This window comes from Ptychodera flava, chromosome 13 (assembly GCF_041260155.1).
Source record: "Ptychodera flava strain L36383 chromosome 13, AS_Pfla_20210202, whole genome shotgun sequence".
Taxonomy (NCBI): Eukaryota; Metazoa; Hemichordata; class Enteropneusta; family Ptychoderidae; genus Ptychodera; species Ptychodera flava.
In genome coordinates, this window is record NC_091940.1 from 33,734,068 (window position 1) to 33,749,490 (window position 15,423).

General features: G+C 40.1%; 1 protein-coding gene across 1 annotated transcript in view; it reads left to right on the plus strand.

Moving 5' to 3' along the window:
- The window catches only part of LOC139148227 (neuropilin and tolloid-like protein 2), a 45,450-nt gene that overhangs the window by 18,739 nt on the left and 11,288 nt on the right, over positions 1 to 15,423 (plus strand). The window lies entirely within an intron of this gene.

The following is a 15,423-nucleotide window of genomic DNA, read 5'->3' on the forward strand; positions in this document are numbered from 1 at the left end:
ATGCATTGATGATTTCAACCGGGCGTTACGATAATTACCGTTTATTATTAAATTCCAAGCCCTCCACTGAATTTTAATGTACCAAAAGCAAACGTTTCCGTGACGTATATGCGTTGATGTCGGATAATTATGTGACATTTTATGAACTTATAGTGACACCCAATTCTATCACCACGCTTCATGAACAAGATGATGTCAACGTTTTGGCGTATAACTCGCGCCATTATCTTTTACTTTTATTTTGTTTCATTTCCATTTGAAAATTTGACTTCTACCAGTCCCTAACAAATTGCGTGAATGGACAATGCACTGCTCAACGAATAGACCTACATTCTGTAGTCAAGACCCAAAAGGAAAAGTGATATCGCTTTTCTTGCTGTGATGTCAAGTTCAGCGTTCTGCCATGAACCTATGGAGTTCAATATGGCTGCCTCTCAGGTACATCTCAGTGTTAACAATCATGGCCGCCTCCATGCACAATTCGCAATTCATAAACAGCTGCCGCTCTGCACGGTTGGCGGTTCCCTATAGACACCTCACCACTCGGCGATTCAAAAACTGCAATTCGGTCGTACCCAAGAAAAACACAGTGACCCCAGTCAGTCATTCGCTTTTCTGAATGCCAACCTTGTGAAGCACTGCTTTTGAAGACTTCTGTTCACATCCCTTGTTCAAAGTTTAAAGACTCCAGTGCGACTTGCAATTACGATAATCCTTGGAGGTAATCCAACATTCTAAGTAAAGGCGATATTCTTCACGGCTCCGAAGCGAGGTTATTCTTTAAACTCATTGAAGAATGCCGAAACATTTTGACATGAAGGAGTGTTTCAACGGACGTTGTTATTCATTCAAGTGTTTGCATTAATAATCTTGAGACAGAATGCGCCTCCGTATATTTTCGGACTCCCCAAATCTCTCAATAGTCTGTTCTAAAGCTTTCATAAACTCCTTACAAAGCCTTTAGAGAAAGATCAACTTTCACTGTCTTGTTTTCTTGAGCCGGGGCACATGCATTGAGAAATCGCACTCATATGACTTTCCGACAAACTTCATATCATATGGAGAATGGCGGCCATTTTGAATTTCAAATATTGATAAAATTGACGTAATGTGATTATCTTTTCCCGAATTTGCATGATTTGCCGATGAAAAGGATTGAAAGTTTCCTTTCGCAAAGCATTAACAAGACTTCAATGCTTATTTACCTGAAATGTTGAAAGAAAAACAGCTCGAGTACTATTCTAAAAATGTAATATTCTTGGAGAATGTCTTCAATGACTGCATCTCGGTTTGCTTCTTTAAGCATTATGAAACAGAACTTGTATACATGTACTTTTCACGGTTTGTCAACGTTGTATGCACGCTGTCCACTTCTCTCGTTTTATTTGGAGGGGGTGAAACTTTGGGGGGGGGAGGGGCAGAGTCAATTAAAATCTGAATTGAACCGATTTTAACAATTTGTGATGGACTCAGGCTGAACAATTTATCATACCTAGTCAATTTTTTTTTTTTGGGGGGGGGGGGTACTTTGTGTGTAGAATATCGGTGACAGATTGTAATATCGGCTTTAAGGATTACACCCTTTGAAAGTTTGCGGTATCCTTGCGCCGTGGTCAAAAGGAACCCTAACCGTGGACCCTAGGTCTATGCCTGAACCCAGTCCTTCCAGACAGGGTTGTCGTCCGGTCGGGGACTTCGCCCAGTGCAGAATGTTCTGAAAGAAAAAAAAGTAAATTTTACCCGGCCTGATGGTCATATGTCGTTGAAGTTTACTTTGTTTCGGACCGGTAGGCGAGTCATTTAAACCTAGACTTTCAGTTGACCATTCGAGACGTACTTTTAACGACATTTAGGTTGTGAGACCATAAATCCATTAACTCAGATGTCCTTTTCTCTGTCCCGTTATATGTAACCAGTAAACGATGCGTGTGTCCACGGGCAGCTGATCAGCCGTGGGAAACGTAAATTGAAATCATGTATGAGGTCAACTGATTCTTCAGCCGCAAGTTGATTAACGTAAACATTTTAAAAAGTGCAGGGATTATTTTCAACTCAGAGAGTGTTTTTAACCGGTAAAGAACGCTAATGCCATTCAACAAACAAGACCGTGGCAACCGTAATTTGCAAGGAAGCGACACCCGACAGCAGCGTAAACGGATGCTAACATTAAACAGCGATATTAAATTGTCTACAATTTCGGAGCCTTCATTAGGACCTAATTGTCAGAGTAAATCGTCCAGCAAGTCACAAAATTGCCAATCAAAAGAACGCATGCGCATGATCATCATACCATGGCACGAGGAGGCAGCGTGAGTGGCCGCGTGGTCACCGCCTGGTCGAAGCACAGCTGGGATAGAACTGAGTAAAAGCACTATCCGGTGTCATCAACATTACTTTTCTACTTTTACATATCTCCGACAACGATAGACTTTTCGCTTGGGACTCGCCTCGGGGACTGATACTCTCAAACTTTCACAAATCTTTTCTGATCTATTCTACCACTTTTAGGGCTCATTTTAAAGCTCTCGGTAAAACAAAAGTTTTCACCGTTTTAGATTTCGAAAATTGAAAATCGTATTTTTCCCATAGAGTTAACACGGGGATGGCGGCCATTTTGAATTTCAATAATCGGGAAATCTTAAGGTAATTTGTCTCTCTAGTACCAGATGTTTACAGCGTGACCACTGACTTTTATTTTTAATTTTGTGAGAGAATGGTCGAAAGTTTCACTGAAGAAAGTTTGACCAAAAGTTTATCTTTCACTTTCAAGGTTCATACTACTTTAACGCGAACTAACAGAATCACAGCCGATACGATCATTTCAACTGGCATCTCTCACCCTCTGTCACACACACATGATGCATCTTGACGTATTTTCAAGAATTTAAATCTTTCATCATTGTTTAATGACTGTGAAAATATTCCACGAAGCTGTCAAATTCTCGATTTAATAAACACTTCTTTTAAACATCTTAACATCTTCTTGTTGCTAGCGATTTTTCACTCGTTCACCGTGTGTGCATGAGCGTTCTTGCCGAATTAATTGGCTGTACAATTAAAAACAGCTGATGATGGAATTTTGATCTGAGTTGATTGGCGCTCATATCCAACAAATCAACGATGTGTAGGGTCAATAGAAAAAAGGAAATAACGCTAGAATAAAAGACAATCGAAAGCTAAGGCGACTCGCCTTAGCTCTCGAATTGTCTTTTATTCTTTCATTGCATTTCGGTGTTTTAGATCTTCCAAAGCGTAGCCTAGATTCTTTCCGTCCGCTTGCCTCCGTACCTCCGTCCCCAAGCGGACGGAAAGAATCTAGGCTATCCAAAGCGGCACTCGCTTGCTTCGAAAGATCGCTTCATTTCACGTTCACAACTTCAAGAAGTTTGAAACTTTCACGTCGACAAATTCATGTAAACCAACCGTTTAATTCTAAAGGCATCTAGCTATAGACAGGTAAGTTGTATAAGTGAATAAGATTAACTCCAAAGTTCATTTAATACATATAGGGTATAAAGCCTTCGAAAAGACGCCAAAAAGTACCTGGTACCGGTGACCTCAGAGTATGACCTTTTAAAGCCAGCCTGTAGTTCAGCACCCAACATGACCTCATCCTCACGAAAAAGGTCACGTCTGGCTTGCAATTAGATATCCCACCAAAAGAATCGATCTCCATGCGCGGATTTGTTAAAGGTTTCTCATGATTCGTTGTTTGTTCACACCATGTGCGCGGCATAGCAAATCTCGCCTGGATGTTTGTGTTGCAGTGGGGACACCTAAAGAAAAGCCAAGCATGCGTCCCGCGGAGTTTACGGATTATTTGGACAGGGAAAGTACGGAGTTGATAAACGAGCCAATGAAAACAAATTAAATTGACAATTTCTTTGACACGTTTGGGGGATCCGCATTGCGTTCCCGCGCCCCGACAGTTCACGTCGCCTATTGACTGTTCTGCGCATGCCCGTTTACCGTCTGGAAATAAATGCACACCGCGATGTGTACGGCCGATCATGAACGTTTCAATGCTGTGTTGTGTTTCTAAAAGCCATTGACTCAACCATGCATACAATCTGATAAATTTTCAAACCTACATTCGAGATAAAGAAATATGGAACACACACTCGGAAATGACATCACTGCCTATGACGTCAAAGAGTAGAAAGTGATATTAGGTTTTGAACAACTGTATACTATGCAATTCTGTTGTATTATCGCAAACACGAATACCAGATTAAGAGCAAGGTTATCGATATAATTTATCCCAACCTAAACTTTCAGTCTCTGCACTTCTCATGGCAGGATCATGGGACATACGGATGTTTTAAATCATGTTTGTTATTGAACAACCAGAAACCTTTAAGGGGTTGTTCAGTTTTTACGGCCGGGGGTGGGCCGGCAAAATCCAAAACCGCAAGGGGGAGGGGTCATGTTTTTTTTAAACAACTCGGGGGGGGGGTGTCACTTAATTTTCATAAGTATCCGTCCCCTCAAAAAGCAGTTTCAGTGTTCAGAAATATTCTGGGAGATAAAAATGATTGGCTGCATGATATCATTCTCTGAAGTCATTTAACTGTAAACCTGAACAAAAGTGCAAGTATCTGTCACATGAACATCTTGACTTGGCAACTCTGAGGCTTGTCTTATTTTAAATCGAGCTCACTGTGAGGGCAATGAACAATTCCTATCACTTACATATTAGAGATATAGCAAGTTGTGCCAGGGAAAATATTTAACAGTTACTTGTAGACTACTAGTACTTGTACCATGAAAAGTGAAATAATACTTCTAGGTGAAATTCCAATATCATTATTGTTGTCCACATCTGAACTTTAAAATACCCTATTTTAATCAAGTACATTTGTATCAATTGTCAAACACCTATGAAAGCAAATATTAAGTTAGTTTAGCATTGGAAAAAAATTATTCATAGTTTTCTCATAGACTCCAATGTAGAGTGAATCAACGTTTCGGTGAAATTCCAAATTCAATTTCTTGCACATATATAAACTTTTGTGTACAAGTACAACTTAGTCTAACTAAGTATTTTAAAAAGAATAATCAAAACGTCTATAAAAACACAGATTTAGCTAGTTTTGTATTGGAAAAATTACTCTTAGTTTCCTCATAGACTACCATGTATAGTGAATCAACGTTTCAGTGAATTTCTAAAATCCAATTTCTTGCACACATATCCATTTGTAAACACCCTAGTCTAATCAAGTACATTAATATGAATAATCGAGAGTACATAAATACACAAATTTAACTACTTTTGTATTGGTAAAAATTATTCATAGTTTCCTCATAGACTCCCATGTATAGTGTATAGACATTTTTAGTGAAATTCCAAAGTCAGATTTCTTGTACACATAATACGCACCTTTAACCGTCATATTCTAATCAAGTACAATTATGTTAATTATCCAACGTCTGTATATGCACAAGTATAGCAAGATTTTCATTGCGAAAAAATTATTCACAATTTGATCATAGACTCCCATGTATAGTGGATGAACATTTTGATGAAATTCCAAAGTCAAATTTTTTGTAAACATACTAGTTGTAACAACCCTATTCCAATTAAGTACATTTATGTCAATTATCAAATGTCTATAAATGCATAGATATTGCTAGTTTTGTATTGAAAAAGTATTACATTGTTTTCTCATAGACTACCATGTATAGTGAATCAACATTATCAACAGCTGATTATCAATTAAATCCAAAAATCAAATTTTGTACACACATGCTTGCGTAAAAATTGCGATCTGTCCAATTCCTTTGAGTGGTGATTTCAAAATTATAGCAAGTCACAAGGGAAATTTGATCATTAACACCATGTGAGTTTGTAAGGGAGGGGGGTCATTTGCAAAAATCTGAGAATCTTTTTTTTTTATTCTATCGTTCCTCCCTCCCCTAGGTTTTTGTGTGTGAAGGTTTACTCAAGCAATGGAGGGGGGGGGGGTAATGAAAATTTTGTCATCTTAAAAGGGGGTCATCAATTTTTTGGTGCAATGGGTAGGGGGTCACTTATTTTGACTGATGCGCAGGAAGAATTTGCCGGCCCACCCCTGGCCATAATAACTGAACGCTCCCTAAGCTGTCCTTTCCCGTGTGGTAAAATTGCAACGTATTTTGGCTTCGAGGAATGATGACTTCTTTCAAAACACAAGTAGGGGGAATTTCTGTGTGATACAGTGGAACAGTTTGAAGTGTCTGACCGTTAGTAGGCAGATGTCGCATAGAGAAGGCCGTCGTTTCTTTGGGTCATGCGTTTATGGATCTTTTAACGGCTGTCCTTCACAGATAGTCGTCTCACCGTGTTTCCATGGCGCCAGGCTCGGAGTTGGAGGGTTAAATTTAGACCAATCCGGGTTGGTGTATAACTGTAAAATTCGATGAATGTTTTACTATTTCTGTCTTTCAATGTCAAATACAGTTCCCTGTTCTACTCCCAACACATGTTGAGATACACGGTATTCAACTTGTCAGCTCATCGCTGTACATCGCATTGTTATCGTTGACAAGTGAATTGTGGTACGGACTGGAATTCAAATGTAAACAATAAGATTGCATTTTACACTTGAAGACACTGTATTGACAAGTTTCATAGCAGGCACTTTCATAATGCTTTGGGGAGTAGAACAATAAACTGTAGTTTACATCAAAGACAGAAATCGTGAAAAATAATCATCAAATTTTACGGCTACAAGACCTTTAGCCGTATTATAGTAGCCTAATTCCTAGACTTAGTATTTTTTTCTTCGGACATGTTTGACCTTCGGCATGTGTGGACGAAGGCCGAAAGCAAAGTATAGGGTCTAGGCTATGTTATAGAGGAGAGGAATCCGAGATTAAGAATAATTATGAAGAATAGTCTTGAAGTGCAACGGTATAGTGCTAAATGTTAGATTTCTTCTTTGTTTAAAAAAAAGATAGATTCATCGTATCATGTCCACAGTACTTGGCTCAGACTCGCTTGACTATTCAATTTTACTTCCCCTAGTTTTAAAAAGATAGAATCTTCGTGAGCTTGTGCAGCTATTTATTGCTATTCAAACGCCTCACCGACTATTTTATAGGAAAATATTGGAATCCCACCACGGATACCTTAAAAGAGACTTTTCCATTTCAGGGGCGAAACAACATGAATCGTTTGATCACAAGAAGGTATCCGTAAAAAAAACAAACAAAGCCATTGGATAACCAGGATCGTTTAATTTAAACGTCGCTTTGTAATATTCTACATACTCCGGCAAAGTGTTCTCAAAGGCTTGTCTTAAAGAAACCCCCCACGGACAGAGGTCACAGGTGAAAACCTGCGAGCTTCAATTGGTTATCCGTCTTTCATCTGAAGTCAAGCGTGCCAAGCTACCAGCGTTAGCGCTTCTCTAACTAAAGGGTGTTCTCGTCAAGTTGTACATCAATTGACATGTTAAGTGGCTGTCGTGGCGACCTTTCTTGGCAGAGTCACCAATAATAATTCGATCGCATTTTCGTAAGTGAATTTAGACTGGTACATCACAGGAAACCACAGACAGCTCGCTCGCGCTAACGATGTAGCGATGAAATTGGCGTACCACCTCAGCTAGCACAGTGCTGACATTCTCATATTTGTTGCTGACGTTAGGACGCGTTAGATGCATGTACGCCAAGCATTTCAACGCTTCGATAAATTCACTTTAAGCACACTACACTTTTAAACACTCCCACAGCGAATGATAAAGATTGACAGTTGAGAAATAGCGTTAAGAGTCACTAACTAGGTAGTTCTTTCTGAAAAGCAGTCAGTCCACATATTACGTCGAAATTCGCGCCAGTCACATGTATTTCCCAAACGAAAATTATATTTATAGCATTGTTTTTGGAACATCCTGGCGTCGATATTTTTTCCCCTCCTTTTGGGCGACAATTTCATCCAATAGGTCTTAACCTCTTCCGTTCAAAATATATCGTTACCTTCCAGGTATCACCCAATCACTAGCAACTACACAATTTACAACTTCCAGTGCATTGCTTGAAATTGCCACGGATGCCTCCGATTTCATGAAATAATGCTAAATCGCCATTTATCTGAAGATATTATATTTAAAATGGTAAATAACGACAATATTATAATGATGATGATGATGATGATAATGATGACGGTGATTATTATTATTATTACCAGTCAGGGTGTCATACTCCCATGACTATTGAAGAGTAGAAATTCACTGTCATGTCGAAAAGGTCAAAGGTTAAACAGGTCACGTGTGATTTCAGCTATAGACTAGAATCCACACATTTCAGAAGTCGCAGTGTGGAGGGAGATAATCATTGCCGGTAGGGAACATACAATCGGTTCCATATATTTCCATCAAAATGAGACTTTCACTGCGCTCAGCCTAATACAACTCATGAATATCTCTATCATTGATGTGTAACAGACACCCACTAATTGCAGCAAGAGCTCAGCAAGGAGTACCACACACTCATACTGGGCATGAAAATCACCCCCTGGAAATAAATAGTTAAGCAATTCATCGCCCATTGGACGGCAATTCTGCCGAACGCGAGCCGGGCCACGAGAATTGAAATAAAATAATGCCGGTGCTAATCGACTTAATAAGATTTTTTTTTGAAAGATGGAACCCCTTCAAAAGTGAGTGCAAAATTACCCATACATGAATGCACTGAAGCCGTGGCTTAATTTCCCCGCGGGATTGTAATCACTTCATATATACATCTTGCTTGACGCATTTTCTTTACAATCTCATCAGTCTCCAAGCCATATCGGTTCGAATCCATCCAGTTGATTTACGCTCAAACAAGTTTTAGGGTGCATAACACTCTAGTTTTCATCTTCAGCTCTTGAATTTTGCTACCGTTTGCACTGCCGTGTGTAAATATAACTTCGTTTTGACGATGTATTTCCATTCAAAGCAGACCAGCTGTTGACGTAGAGAAACTGCAGGTTTGGAACAGTGACCACTAGGATGATTAATATTCATGAGCTACTTCAAGCGCTGTATGATCATGATATGTAGGGATTTAGGTCATCTGAATTGGCAGATGTCTGTCTGCTCAATTACGGTACATTGCCGGCCCTGTCTGTACATCGGTACCGATCGCCTCTAATTGCTACTAATTGTCAGAGAATTGAAGCATAGCTGTACGGGCGAGTGATTCCAAAGGATTTGTGTGTTGAAAAGGGCGGGGGAGGGAAGGCTCTATCGTTTGAAAAGTTGAACGAACTTCAGACCGTTCTCTTTCAATGGCTTGCGCACAGACGTTGAAGGACAGTCGGTAGAGAAGATGACATTTTAAGATAACACGTTCAATTTCTTTACTTCTCATTAAGTCCCAGAAGCTATTTTCAATTATCCAAAACATTTTCCATTAAGTAAGTTGATTGTAGTCCTTGGTGTACTTGCAAAGCTAGCTGTCGTTTCTATCGATATGTTTATTTAAACGCATTGGACAAAGATTGCTGAAATATTCTACCTTTGTTTGATTAGACAAAACTACTTAATGGTAGCACCCCCTGTTTCGATTGTCTATTAGTAACGCCCCCTGGGTACTGTTTCGTTGCTCTAAGGTACACACTATCTATTTTCAGCCGTGAAATCGAAATGTGTGAAAATCCAGATCGTCGTGTAGTGAGCGCGGTTTTCACGGTCGAACTCTTTTCAAGCAGAACCTATGGATTCATCTTACTTCGCTCACATCGATTGTAGCCTCCATTGAGAAACATAACTTTAATTGTCATTGTCATTAACAACGTGGATTTCATTTCGGAGATGAATCTTGGAATGCAGTTTTTTCCTCTTTTTCAAGGAGCGTCATGCATCGAATAATTAATTATGCAAATTGATCCAGGAGACCCGGCCACAGGGTGTATGTTTTGTGCGTTCCAATATTCTCACTTGCCATGTCCTTCATTAGAGTAGCAAGATATCTGCTAGGTCTCTGTATAAGCGGTGAAAAACAATCCAGAAAGGACCTTAGGCGAAATAAGAATCATTTCTCCATTCTTCGCCTGGCCATGGCAATGATCATGTTGGCCAAATGCATCTGATACCTTGCCTGTAATGATGGCCAATTCCCATTTGTAGAGTGCAGTTAAAATCGGTTATGACGTAGACGCGTCTGCTTCGTAATTGATTGTATTTACTCGGCCAGGTACCCAGGACCTGCCCGTGATTTCATCCATAGTTATATACGGCGAGTTGCCGCGCTCCAAGCATAGAAAAAATCGATTTGATTGTAGCACTTCCCTACCTCGATGATTCATTTCATACGGGGATCATAATAATGAGAGTCCTGATAGTTTGGAGACACCGATTTTTAAACCTCAACCAAGCCTTTCCCAGGCGGTCATTTTGCAAATTAAAAAAACCTCTGTTGCGCTGTTTCCATGGATACCATCAGATAAGTGTGCGGTTACGGTGACCACAGAAGATGATTTTGTTTTCAATGTCATCTTCAAGATATACAAAACACTCGGACCTGATCTTCCGCACGAGGCCAGACGCATGAAGTATTATTCATGACTCACCAAAAACCACATTTGAAAATGCATTTTTGTAATTGTAAGGCTTACAAAAGCTTAAAGGAAACACTCGATTAAGGTTTCCATTATTTATGCAGCATCGCGACACACCTTTAGAAAACAAACACTATTTATTTAGTTTTCAGCGCATTTGTTCTTTTATAAAATTTAAAAATACTATTTCCTGTCCCACTCCTCAAACCATATCAAAATACCCAGTCTTCAACTTGTCGTCACCGTATTTGTATATTTCAAGTCTAATGTTGCGTTAACTGAATTTCAGTAGTGTGGACTGTGATTAATTTATCAACAACAACACTACACATTGCACACCAGGGGCTACGTTGGTGGGGCTCAGATCAGATGTTTTTTTCAACGTATTGCAGAGAGAATAATGGGGAAATGTGGCTATTATACAGAGCGAAACAATGAAAATATTATCAAAAGTTACAGTGGTTGTTTATTTAAGTCTAAATCAAAGAAGCCGTTTCAGGGACGACTTATTTTAAACGAGGTCGATGCAATGGAATACATGTGGTATCCAGCCAACTACCCATCATCCGTCTCGCACTGATAGTAGTCATCACAATTTCATTAACCGTTTCTTGGGCTATCAAAAATCCCAGTCTGACAATCAGCTTTCTAGGTCTTCAGGAACCCCTAACATCCTCATCAAACACTCTGAATGGATAGCACACCGTCATGATACGGTATTGCTCGCGAGACGATGCCATGGCAACGGGTTAAATGTCAATATTGACGTCCATACAGCGCAATTGTCGAAATCGATAACATCTTTTGGTACGATTTTCTGCGTAAATAGATGTTGTCGTGATTGTTGGTCCGTTCATTATCCATACATCTTTAAAGGTTTCACCTTAGAAATAACGATAAAAAGAAACTTATATAACATAACCCTATGTCTGATACGAAGATGATATATTCAATGGAACAAGTATTGTATAGAAGCCACGGTATGCATGTGCATGTAATTGTTCAATGTACATATTGATATTGCGTAAGAAAAATGACATTTCATGGATATGATTGACAGTGCCCGTAATAATCCCATTCTCATGCGATCATGTCGATGAGAATTATTGATTGCAAGGTATTATGACGATGGGTCACGACGTGTTGGGAACGAAGCCGGGCTCCAATAGACAGGTAGAAAAAGAACTGTCAATAATTTACTCGAGAAATCGCGCTTACTATGTCGAGTCGGGGTCCCTTTCTAAGTCCACTGTAACCGAGTTAAACTCCCGTCCAAATGTTTTCTAAGTTGCGACAACAAGAGTGAAATAAAATTAGGCTTTGCTAAGATTCGTATTCAGACTAGGCAATGTTTGCCGAGAAAATGACCAATAGCTATCATGCTTTAGTTCAGTAAAACGCAGATTAAAAAAAGACAAAACAGCACCTCGTGAAATGCTTATTTTGCCTCAGAGAACCTAGTCGATCACTTGTCATTTGCTTCACATTTTAATTTCAAGATGGCCGCCATTCTTTCGAATTGAAACAATACTTGTAGAGTTTCCCGAAAAACGAGACGATGAGCACCCGTAACTTCTTGTTAGTTTTCAAGATGACTCCATTAATTTCTAAAGATCTAAGAAAATGAAAAACAATGGGAGATCATTCACATTTCCGAAAATGTCTCCGGGGCGCGGTTTACCTTGAGACGATAAGTGGTTGTGACCTCAGGCTGCACTGAAAGGTTCAATGTCAAACACAGCGGAGTCTCTTTTTTCTGTCGAGATAGAAAGGCAATCTGTCAGCGGTAAAAAGAAATAAGCCAACTATCAAATAGATGTTTTTTCCAAACCCCTAATTAGGAAAGTACGGCTATAGTTTGTTTTGAAACCCGACACTGTTAATTGATTGGCCGTGTTGAAAGACAACCCCTGCTCGCTTTTACAAGGACAGCTCCCTCGGCGCAGACACAAATTTGTAACGATTCAGTCACTGAAAACATATCAGTTTATCTTTCCTCGATGGACGAAGTGATAAAAGTCCAACTCTAAAACGAGACAACCTGGCTTCGGTCGCAGAATATTGCCACTTGTTTGAAAAGCTGTCCACAACTGTACAGGGCGTACAGTGCGCTTTTCCAGCTTAAAGAGGCCAAAGGGGACATATAATGAAAAGCCCCATCCAATTTACCCAGGTTTCAGTGAGGGAATGGACAGAATTACTGGGCTGTATCAGTTCAATCTCCGTGTTGGTAATTGACACAGGTCGGCTGTAGGTCTCATTAAAACAAGGAATTTACTCGTATGTCATTCCGGAATAGTTCTGTATCGCTTGCATTTGGATAACATCTGTAGGCTTTTCAACTTTGACTGCAAACTTTCCCCCCTGTAAACGAGCTATTCTGTTGATGCTTGTCGTTGGCTCGTCGTGCAGACTGAAGTGCCCAGTCTCAGACTCGGAAGTTGATACTTCGTTGGTAAAATATTAAGCGGACAGTGTTACATCTAATATGATCACCATCATAATTTAAAATGTCGATCATTAAACTTTTAACTCTTGAATTTTTCAACTAATCCACTTTTTCAGCCTCCTGTGCCATATAAACTTACTAATCCACCAGCTCGGTGAAGAATTCTGACCAAAACCGATAGGATTTCCTGCAAGCGCCGCTGGGCGAACTTATTCCTGTTGTTTGAAATATTCATATTGAACGTGTCGCCTTCCTTTGATGAACAGAAGCCACGTTGCCTTGCGCAGGGAAAAATCTTAAAATCGCATAGAGTCTGACCAATACTGATATAGCAAGGCAGCTGTTTTCGCTCTCAATTTTCGTTTTCCTCGGCAAGGAACAAACCTTTGTCGTATAAACGGCCCCGGGGCGAATACATACATCTCATTCTGAATCCAACCTAAAACGATTGGCATGTTCTGTGCATCCTCTGTTCTAGCACATTATATCACGACAAGACACCTGCGAATCTTAGTATTACCCAGCAGGGCATGAAAATAATAAGTTTTCGGCACAACATACCTGGGGAATTCTAAGGGAAAAATATTTTATTCTTTGTCGCAGATAATGTTAAAGTAATACGCGTCCAGAATTAAACCGGGCTCTTTCGTAACCGAGAATATAAATCAGGGATCGTTCTTTTTTTGGATTACAGAAAATAAATTCTCTCATTTTTACCTATATTTGAAATTCAAAACGGCCGCCATACCCTTTTTGGAAAATTACATTTTCAATTTTCACAGAGACGAGAAAAGTCCACTCACTTCATGGGCTTCAAAATGAGTGCATGATGCAAGTAGCCTACCACAAAAGTATGTCAAAATTTGAGTTTCCCAAAACCTGTCCCCGAGGCCCGTTCCGCCTTAATATGTGATATGACCTCCCACGGATATTAATAGATCGCACAATTCATCAAAATCACGTGATGCCTTTCAACTCATCGCCGAATATCCTGCAAAAGTATACAAAAATGTTACAAACTTTACGCATGCCGCTTCTGTGCTTACGTGATCGGAGTAGATACTGCGATGTAAAAGCCGTTCGTCGTCGGCGGTAAGAACAAATCTGGAAGGGAGCTTACGTCATACGTGTCAGCTTTTTGATACGAGGGGAAACTAAGTAACGTGTAGTTTTAATGAGAATTTTGATGAATTTCTAGGGATTTAGTGGTCTAGCTTCTAAGCTGTGAGTACAGCGAATGACAACCTCAGCTGTACTGCTTTAGCATATGGTGGGGAGTTTGAGCATCTTCTTCAGTTATTTTTTAAAAATGAATCTCTGTGAAATGAAGTGCGTTGATTGAAAACGACAACTTTGACGCTGCAAGGCGGGCAAGGTCACTGGCCAGTAGCATCGGAACGCATTCACTGTCAGTCGCAAGATTTAGAACAATCACTTTCAGTGACACTTTTCTTGACTCCCAGAGTCGATATACGGGATCCACTTCTGTCAATTCTGTTCAGGAGTGACATGTAATAAATCTGTCCGTTCATCCCGACCGCGCAGCTCAAATCTCCCACTCAGAAATTGGGCTGCCAATCATAGTTTCTAACCCAATAGCTCACTCCAGTAGGTGCATGGCCGTATTTGCTTGTGCTCAGTAGGATTTCAGGATTTGAGCGGAGACGTCGGCGAAAACCTAAAAACACTCCTGATCTGATCGAGCACTTGCGATTGAATGTTGAATTAATACAAATTGATATTTGGTTTTCTGAAATGCTCCAGTATAGCCGCAGGGTTGACCGAGAATAGTAAAGCTCCTTAATACCTTGATATGCTGTCCGTCTCCGGCACCCGTTTTCTCTCTTCTAGATTCTTTCAGGGTTCAACGCTTCCCAATGCTTCTCTGTGGCTGTTCCCCTGTCTTTCCGTATGTTTGTCTGTCTTTCCGTCTGTCTGTCCGCCTCCCTGCTTGTGGCTCTGTCTTTCACTCACTATATATTTCCTGTTTGTCGGTCCCTAGTTCCGTCACTGATTCCCTTTGCCCCTTGTAGCCGGCCGGTCAGTATGTCGCTACTGTCCGACCTTTGTTTGTCTCTCTGCCTGTTTGTTTGTTCTGTATATGTCTTTGTCTCTTTCTGTCTGTCTGTCTCGCCATCTCTCACGCTCTCTACCTCTCTCTAGCAATGAACTACAATCTACAACAAATCTTGAATACAATGGAATGCTGTATACTATCAGAAGTATGTATATGGCTTGTAGGTAGACGGCAGGACTTTGCTAAATGGTATATGGTAGATCTATATTTAGGACAAACGACAAGGTACTCTGGCAGTGAAAGCAAGGACGACGGTTCACTGCTTTCAGTCAGTGTTCATCCCCGTTCACCTGCTCAATACTGTTCTTCAAATTGTATGATACAAAACAAAGTATTCGCCCGGAACAATTTCAGTTGAGACGATAGTAAATT